Raw genomic sequence first — 9120 nt, 5'->3', positions numbered from 1 at the left:
AGCGTCTCTCTCTTAAATTTTCCCCAATATCTTTGTATCTCCATTTCAGATGAATTGTTCTCTTTCCAAGGGTTGAGGAGAACATGGTCGTGGTTCAAGTGAAGCCACTACAGCCACTGCCTGACAAGTCTTCCACACTGGTGAGTGTTGTTCAAGCATGTCTTAGTATTGCTAATTCCTTATTTCCCAGAATATCTACCACTATATAGTGGAAATGCCTTACCAACACAAATAACGTCAAGCAAAAATAGACTCTGTGTTACACTAAGTGATGAAAAACGTAGCATCATCCGCTGCACCAAACAATACAGCAGCGAAGTGACACTGCCAGGACTTGAACCAACACCTGCCTGCCTCACTGACACCTGCCGTGGTGCCAGAGAGTGCCGAGGCCCGTGCTGCCACCACGCTGAGAGAGGGAGAAAGAGAAGAGCATCAGAGAGGGATGACCGTGGCAGGAAGGATGGTGTGTTAGGTGACTGGTTCAGACAGTGACAGTGGACAGAAGAAATGCTGGAGAAAGATTAGACCACAGGTGGTTCATGTTGTACTAGTTCAAGGTTTGGTAGAAAACATTTTTTTCTAGATAGACAGTGGCAGCAAACACACAAGGGAGGATGGTGTGGTGGGACAAGAGGATGCAGGGAGACGGCAGACAGAATGGAAGCTACAGATGAAAGAAGAGCAGGTCAAGCCATGGCAGCAGACAGACAGACAGAGACAGATTGGATCAGAAAGTATTATTATTTAGTGAGGTAAGGAACTGTACAGCCCTTCACAGTGCTGACTACTTGATAGCAGAGGTGGTTCATGTTGGTTCAGTATTTCAGGATTTGGTTTGAGGCTGTTACGTGAAAAGAACAGTCTGAGGAACGAGAGGTTGTATTGTCACTCGTCAACAAAGTGGCAGAGTATTATTATAACATTTAGAGCCAAAGCAGTACCAGCTGCCTCAGTGTGTCATGTCCATTGTATACTGACAGTCTTGTCTGCGCTAGTGGAGGAGAGAGAGGAACAAACCTGGATTCGTCCAAGGTAGAGTTTGTAGCAAAGGATTGAGCAAAGAGTTCAGCTTTAGAGATAGATGTGATAAGCAGTGGTGCCATCTGATTGAAATAAAGGAGGGAAAGAAGAATCAAAGTTATTATAGATGTTTTTGGGTTAAGTGGCAGAGAGTCACGGGGGGGACTTAGATCTTGAAAGGTTTTGACACTATTAATGAAGGGAGTTTTTGGCTAGTTGGAGAACAGACTTGGCATGGTTCCGGGCAGAAATGTAAAGTGCATGAGATTCTGGTGATGGAAGGCTTAAGCACCTTTGGTGGGACACATCTCTCTCATGTATAGCACGAGAACAAGCTATGTTAAACCAAGTTTTGGAGGTTTAGGTCGAGAAAAAGAGTGAGGAATGTACGCCTCCATGCCAGACACTATCACCTCTTATGCACTCGGCACACAGGGCGGTCTTCGTCACGGACGCAGTAGTCATTCCAAGGAAAATCAGCAAAATACCTCCTCAGGTTCCCCCAACTAGCATAGCCAACACGCCAGAGGCACCTTCGCTTAGGGGATCCTGAGGAGGGGATTGGAGTGATAGGACAAGATACAGATACTAGATGTGATCGGAGAGCCCAACAGAGAAGAGAGGGTAACAGAATAAGCAGAAGGATTAGAGGTCAGGAAAAGGTCAAGAATGTTGGGCATATCTCTAAGACGGTCAGGAATACGATTAGAGTGTTGCACCAATTGCTCTAGGTCATGGAGGATAGAAAATTTAAAGGTTAGTTCACCAGGATGGTCAGTGAAGGGAGAGGAAAGCCAAAGCTGGTGGTGAACATTGAAGTCTCCAAGAATGGAGATCCCTGCAAAAGGGAAGAGAGTTAGAATGTGCTCCACTTTGGAAGTTAAGTAGTCAAAGAATTTCTTACAGTCAGAGGAGTTAGGTGAAAGGTATACAACACAGATAAATTTAGTATGAAAGGGACTCTGTTGTCGTAGCCAGGTGGTGGAAAACCCGAAAGATTCAAGAGCGTGGGCACGAAAGCAGGTTAATTTCATTGCGCACATAAACACAACATCCAGCTTTGGATAGAGAAAGTAAGAGGAAACTGAAAAGGGGCTACTGTCAGTTGCCTCAGACACCAGGGTTTCAGTGAGGAAAGGATGATGAAGCTTAATAGAGGAGAGGCAGTGTTCTGCAACATTCGCGTTCAATCTTGTAGAAGTTTAAGAAGAAAAACTGAGAGGGGGTGTCAAGACATTTAGGGTCGTTACCAGATGGGGACTCGAGGCTGGTATAGGAGGTGTGTGTGTAATAATTAGGTGGTTGTAGTTGTTTTGTGTGCAGGAAGAGAGATATCTCCATGACCATAACGTTTGGTACGAGTGAAAACATCCTTTGGTTTCCACAGATATTTACCACATACTTACACACTAGAAACAATTTCCACCTGTAGCACCAGAAGCAGTCTTCCTCACACGAACCGTTTCATTGCCGGGACTTGAAGGCTGCTGAAGCAATGCGGCGGAGGTCACGCCCCTTAAAGTATTTATACTTACTGTCAACACCATAACTAAAGCAAACACTTTAGTGCAGGTAGTTAAATAAGTGCAATCATTGTTTCAGATTCCTAAATTCACAAAGTACATAAACTCATTGAAAGTTTTTAGTGCAGGTAATTAAAGTTTTAGTGAAATAATTGTTCCTATTCCTAATGTTGTGTGGTGCATTACCTCAGACAGGCCCACTGGAAGCTGTCAGTCTGCTGCGGCACGTGGCAAGAACCAAGTGTTGAGGAGCACACGTTGTCCCTTCACCAGTCAGCAGGTTGCAAAAAACAATGCAGTATTTTGTTGAGTAATCAAAGTAATGAAATGTAAATGATAAAATGTCAGTACTGATTCAGAGTGTCACACTCCACCATGGCAAAGACTGCCGGCTGAGTAATATTCAAGTTGTATTAGTGAGACTCTACTCAATGTTAATTAAGGCAGGTGGAAGAAAAATAGTAAAAAATGTATCATAGTACAAGAAAATGACACTTCAAAGTGTAAACACATCTTTGACAAGTAGACTTGAATGGTCATTAAGTAGTACAGCAGACCCTTCCTACAGTAAATTCACTATTATTTGTTGACTGGCCTTATTGTCTCATTATTTTTACTTTGCTTATTATTCTGTTTTGTTTTCTCATTAATACTTGAGTGCCTTCATTTTATCTCTATTATTGTGACTATGATTTGTCTCTCATTATGTTGCTTATGTTGTCTACTCTCATTATCTGACAGACTGCTCGCCTTCACAGGTCTGGGCGGCTCGGAAGTCTCACTACAAACTGGAGATCCATTCTCTTGGACACAGCTGGAGTCGGACACAAGATTCAAGAGGGAGTCATTTTAACGAGAGCTTCAGGCAGAAAATTCGAGTGGATTTTCATTTCTAAAAATATCTTATTTTTTGGGGGGGATATTTTGAATCCTTCTTTGTGGAAAAATAACTCCAGATATTATGATTCTAGCTGGAAGTTAACCTGAGCAATGTAGGGTTTGCTGCTGTGAGATTATCACCAAGGCACAAGTGTCCGGGATTTAAAGATGATGGAAATGTGTCCTGTGTGCTGCTGTGCTGGGAAGAGGAGAGGAGCAGCAGCAGTGGGTGGGCCTCTGCTGCTGCTGTCACTAGTGCAGCTGCCTTCCCTCAACATACTGTGTCTTCTCTCACCTGCAATGAACAACTATGAACAATACTTTTGCGATGAAGAACAGTGAATAACACCTCTCCCCATATGATTGCAAGTCTCTCTCTCTCTCTCTCTCTCTCTCTCTCTCTCTCTCTCTCTCTCTCTCTCTCTCTCCTCTCTCTCTCTCTCTCTCTCTCTCTCTCTCCTCTCTCTCTCTCCACAGTCCTACAGTATGTCCCCCACAGTATGTTTACAAACCCACAGTGACTCCCCACAGCCCCTCACCAACACCCTCACCAACAATTGTCTCCACACACACACACACACACACACACCATTACATACACAAATGTTGCAATCTTGTACACACACACACACACACACACACACACACCATTTCATACACAAATGTTGCAATCTTGTACACACACAAACACACACACACCATTACATACACAAATGTTGCAATCTTGTACAGTGTCTACAATAAAGAATGAAACCAAAATCGACAAGCCCTAATTTTCTTGCGGCCCTGCGTGAATGTAGTGAGGCTCACAATGTGTGTGTACAAGTGAAGAGTATATTAGATGCATGATTCAAAAATATGAGGCTTACACAAAAAATACAGGACACAACTTGATGAGTATGGTGAGTCAAGTGTGAGTCAAAATGCTCAACTTTGAATTAACCTACAACAAAAAGTGACTAAATAAACACACTATGAAAAAAATATAATCTCATCAATAAACACTGAAAAAAAATTATATACACCAACACAAAATAAATAAATAAATGAAGACTAAGTAAAGCAAATTAATCTGAACGCCAATACACAAACCAACATAGTCGTATATTTTTAAATACTATGGTGAAAGATAATGAAGCTTAAATATTGAAAGAGAGAGAGTGAGAGAAATTTTATGTGGTCTTCTTAAATCAATCTCTCTCTCTCTCTCTCTCTCTCTCTCTCTCTCTCTCTCTCTCTCTCTCTCTCTCTCTCTCTCTCTCTCTCATACACAAACAAATAATAAAAAATAAATAAATAAGTAAACAAACAAAATACAAACAAATAATAATAATAGCCATCCACAAACCAATCCAGTGCATCCACACCAAGCCATCCCTATCCAGCCAATCACGAGCCAGCAGCACACACACACACACACACATACACACAGAGGATTGGGGAGAAAGGGGAAATAGTGAAAAAGGAAAAGGAAAAAAATAATGAAAAAAGGGGATGAGGGAGAGAATAAGAGAAAAAATGGCGAAACAAGAGGAAAATGGGAAAAATAAAGGAAAAAATACGAATAAAGACAAAAGGAAAAATGAAGAAGAGGGAAAAAAGGGGAAAATGGAGTGAGGAGGGGAACACTTAGGGAAAACAAACCAAACAATAGGGCATTACATTGTGATTAGGTGCAGCAGGGATGGATCATGAGGATTAGAGAGAGAGAGAGAGAGAGAGAGAGAGAGAGAGAGAGATCTGGTCAGGAATTTAATTTTGTGTTAGTGGTTGACGCCATTTTATTTCTCTCTCTCTCTCTCTCTCTCTCTCTCTCTCTCTCTCTCTCTCCTCTCTCTCTCTCTCACTCTCTCTCTCTCTCTCTCCTCTCTCTCTCTCCTCTCTCCTCTCCTTACAACAGTTTTCTCTTTCTGCTTACTATCGCTCTTATCTTTCGTTGAGAGAGAGAGAGAGAGAGAGAGAGAGAGAGAGAGAGAGAGAGAGAGAGAGAGAGAGAGAGAGAGAGAGAGAGAGAAAACATATTACACACACACACACACACACACACACACTTTTCACAGGCAAGTTAACAACTTTAATAAAAAAAAATAACCCTTTTTTACCTTACCTATCACAATAACCCTTTTTTACCTCCTATCCCTTCCCCTTCCATATGAAACCGAATCAATAAGAAATATCACTTGCTTCTCTCCTGTAACTTATAATGAAACGCTCGAATTAATTCATAAGGTGCACAAAGGAGCTTAATTAGTGAACAGGAAAGATTAAAATGCATTGTGGGAAAAAAAAAAAGGTGAAATATGAAGTGAGTTTGAGGGAAGGTGTGTGTGTGTGTGTGTGTGTGTGTGTGTGTGTGTGTGTGTGTGTGTGTGTGTGTGTGTGTGTGTGTGTGTGTGTGTGTGAGGCTTAAAAGGTAATGGATTTTACAAGTGAAGAATGTAAAGTATTGTATCCGAAAGCATAAGGGATTGGACGCCCTGAGTGAAGCGATTACAGGTGTCTATTGTTCCCGTGGTTGATATATTGAGACAGCTTGTCCGCCACCTTGCAATTTCTTATACAGGTTGTAACGTGAGTTTCTGCAAATACTTAAAAAGGTGAAAGAACGTGTAATTGTAAGTAGAGAATGTTCTATACACATATGCATTGTAAGGCTTTGTTTACCCGTCAGAGGAGTTGAAAATGTACGGGACTCGCGGGTGTGCTCTGTGACATGACGGACACACGGTTGCGTTGTCGCAGCCTCGGAGGTGCCACTTGCTCAAAGTACGAGTGGTTTAATCTTATTTTTTTGCAGGCTGTGAAATGTTGCAGTATCTTATAACAAGACAAATGGTATAAAAAAACATGTAATTTACCGATAAGCATTACATGACAACATTATTGCGGTGATTAAAAGTACTCCTGTAAAATGCTACGTGGCATCATCAAAGCAAAGGAGCAGGGGGACCGAGTCCAAGTGACCTTGAAAACAGCTGAGTGATGATGCTACGCAGCATTTTACAGGTGTACTTTTGATCACCGCAATAATGTTGTCGTGTAATGCTTATCGGTAAATGACATGCCTTTTAATACCATTTGTCTTATTATAAGATACTGTAATATTCCACAGCCTTCAAAAAATAAGATTAAACCATTCGTAATTTGAGCAAGTGGCACCTCCGAGGCTGAGACAATGCAGCCGTCTGTACTTCACCTCACAGCTACACGCAGAGCACAGCAGCGTGTCCCATACATTTTTCAACTCCTCTGACGCACGCCACCCACCACCAGGATCGGCGGGTCGGACATGATGCGGAAGAAGGCGCGGGAGCCGAAGTATTCATCCGCCGTCCACCGCTCCCCGTCGCTGAGACAGCTGCTCCTTGTGTCACAGCTGAGGAAGAGAGAGGTGAGGGTTAGGTCACTCCAGCAGGAACACGAAGGAAGAACGAACACCAATAGACATGGCCACTCGGAGGGATACAAAGGAAACACAAGAAGTAAAAGATAACGACAAGGGGTTGAAATCGATCATAAATGAAGAACAAACAGTAATAGATAAGAGCAAGGGGTTAGATCACTCACAAAGAAATACAAATGAAGAACAAACAACATATCTAACTTGTATTTTGGTTCTTCCGAGGCTGTTTGTGACAAGGCACACTGAGCAATCCCGTAAAAGTGGATGTAGGTTGTAAAATGCAAGGATGCAGGCCCCGGTGAGAGAGGGAGGGAGGGAGGGAGGCAGAAAGGAGGGAAGGAAGGAACGTGGGAGAAAAGAAAGGAATAAATAAAAACAAAGCCTCCCCCACCAAAAATAAATGAATAAATAAATAAATAAATAAAAGGAAAACGGAGAATAAAACAAGAAAGGAAAGGTATGAACAAAAGGAGAGGGAAAGGAAGAGAAGGAAAAGAAAACGGGAGAAATCAAATGAAAGAAAGGAAGGCAGGAAGGATGAAAAAAAAAAAACGAAATAACGGAAAGGTAGAAAACGAAGAAAGGAAATCAAATATATACAAAAAGGAAGGAAGGAAGAAAGAGGAAGGAAAACGATGCCATAAGTAATGAGAGGGTTAAACGAAAAGAAAGAACAGACAAGACTTGAATTTTTTTTTTTTTTTTTTTTTTAGGTAGGAAGGATACTGGCCAAGGGCAACAAAAATCTAATGAAAAAAAAATGCCCACTGAAATGCCAGTCCCATAAAAGGGTCAAAGCAGTGGTAAAAAATTGGTGGATAAGTGTCTTGAAACCTCCCTCTTGAAGGAATTGAAGTCTTGAAGTCATAGGAAGGTGGAAATACAGAAGCAGGCAGGGAGTTCCAGAGTTTACCAGAGAAAGGGATGAATGATTGATTGACGAAGAATTGAATAGACGAGAGAGAGAAAAAGAAAAAAGACGAGAGAGAGAGAGAGAGAGAGAGAGAGAGAGAGAGAGAGAGAGAGAGAGAGAGAGAGAGAGAGAGAGAGAGAGAGAGAGAGAGAGAGAGAGAGAGAGATAAACAAGGTCCGAGAGTGGCGAGGATGGGGGAGGCTGGAGGGTGGTGAAAGAAGGGGTACTGGAATGACTGGCAGGATTGTGACTATCTATCTGTCTATCTATGGCTGCAATGTGAAATACCGAAGCGTGAATGACATGAGTTTAAATATATGACTGAATTTTGCATGAGTAGAACGTGGAGAACATGAGCATGAATGACTGAAGAGTGGATTTATAACTGCCAAGCCAAGCTAAGCAAGCCAAGCCAAGCAAGCCAAGCCAGGCCAAGCAAGCCAGGCCAAGCAGGCCAGGCCAAGCAAGCCAGGCCAAGCAAACCAAGCCGTGAAAGGCGAGGCACGCTAAGTTAACCACACACTTTTGATGAGTTATGAAACGTGTGTGTGTGTGTGTGTGTGTGTGTGTGTGTGTGTGTGTGTGTGTGTGTGTGTGTGTGTGTGTGTGTGTGTGTGTGTGTGTGTGTGTGTGTGTGTGTGTTGTTAGTTGTTGTGTCGTCAGTTGTAAGTGTACATGAGAGAGAGAGAGAGAGAGAGAGAGAGAGAGAGAGAGAGAGAGAGAGAGAGAGAGAGAGAGAGAGAGAGAGAGAGTCTGACACGCCTCCACGGATCAGTTATAACAAACTTTCTCTCTCTCTCTCTCTCTCTCTCTCTCTCTCTCTCTCTCTCTCTCTCTCTCTCTCTCTCTCTCTCTCTCTCTCTCTCTCTCTCGTTTCAGGTCCGCTGCCACAAATCGCCTTAACACAAGTGGACCAAACTCTCATTGGTGCCCATCCATCCACAGTGCCAGTGTCCCGTGAGTGATGGATGGCTGGAAGGTTCCTGACTGCACTCACCAAACCCTAACCAAACTCCAAAACATACACAAACCTTCCGTCACCCTCACCTAACCCTTTGTCCTGAAACATCTTAAACCATCCACAAAAATTTTATCATCGAATCTCAAACCAAAAAATGTCCACTAATTTGCCTCGCCAAATTGCAAACGGTCCAAGAACCTTCCTTTATCAACGTCAAGGCCTTCCTTCACTCAGACCCTCGTCCCAAACCATCCATTAGCTTCCCCTCATCAAATTCTAAACCATTCCCAAACCTATCATAATAAAAAACCTGATCAGACAAAAATCTTCCGGCTCCAACCATCAAGCCATCCATGAACCTTCCCTGTAAACTCAAAGCATCCATAAACCCTCCCAGTCAATCTCAAACCATCCAAAA

General features: G+C 42.6%; 2 long non-coding RNA genes across 5 annotated transcripts in view; one reads left to right on the top strand and one right to left on the bottom strand.

Moving 5' to 3' along the window:
• Positions 1-3441, top strand: LOC135098027 (uncharacterized). 2 transcript variants are annotated; one of them, XR_010266468.1, is made up of 4 exons: positions 1-140; positions 591-755; positions 2738-2826; positions 3305-3441. It is a non-coding gene; the product is annotated as an uncharacterized LOC135098027 (long non-coding RNA). The 2 variants fall into 2 exon arrangements; XR_010266469.1 differs by having other exon boundaries at positions 587-755.
• Positions 135-9120, bottom strand: part of LOC135098028 (uncharacterized) — a 26805-nt gene continuing 17819 nt past the window's right edge. For 2 of the 3 annotated variants that reach the window (XR_010266471.1, XR_010266470.1), the window contains 4 exons: positions 6661-6801; positions 2733-3720; positions 2430-2538; positions 135-409 (listed from right to left, as the gene is read on the bottom strand). This is a non-coding gene — a long non-coding RNA (uncharacterized LOC135098028). The remainder of the gene's footprint in view (positions 410-2429; positions 2539-2732; positions 3721-6660; positions 6802-9120) is intronic. The other variant, XR_010266472.1, reaches the window with a different exon arrangement.

Source organism: Scylla paramamosain, unplaced genomic scaffold (assembly GCF_035594125.1).
Source record: "Scylla paramamosain isolate STU-SP2022 unplaced genomic scaffold, ASM3559412v1 Contig41, whole genome shotgun sequence".
Lineage (NCBI taxonomy): Eukaryota > Metazoa > Arthropoda > Malacostraca > Decapoda > Portunidae > Scylla > Scylla paramamosain.
The sequence above is the reverse complement of the archived record's forward strand: the minus strand, read 5'-3'. Positions and strand labels throughout refer to the sequence as shown.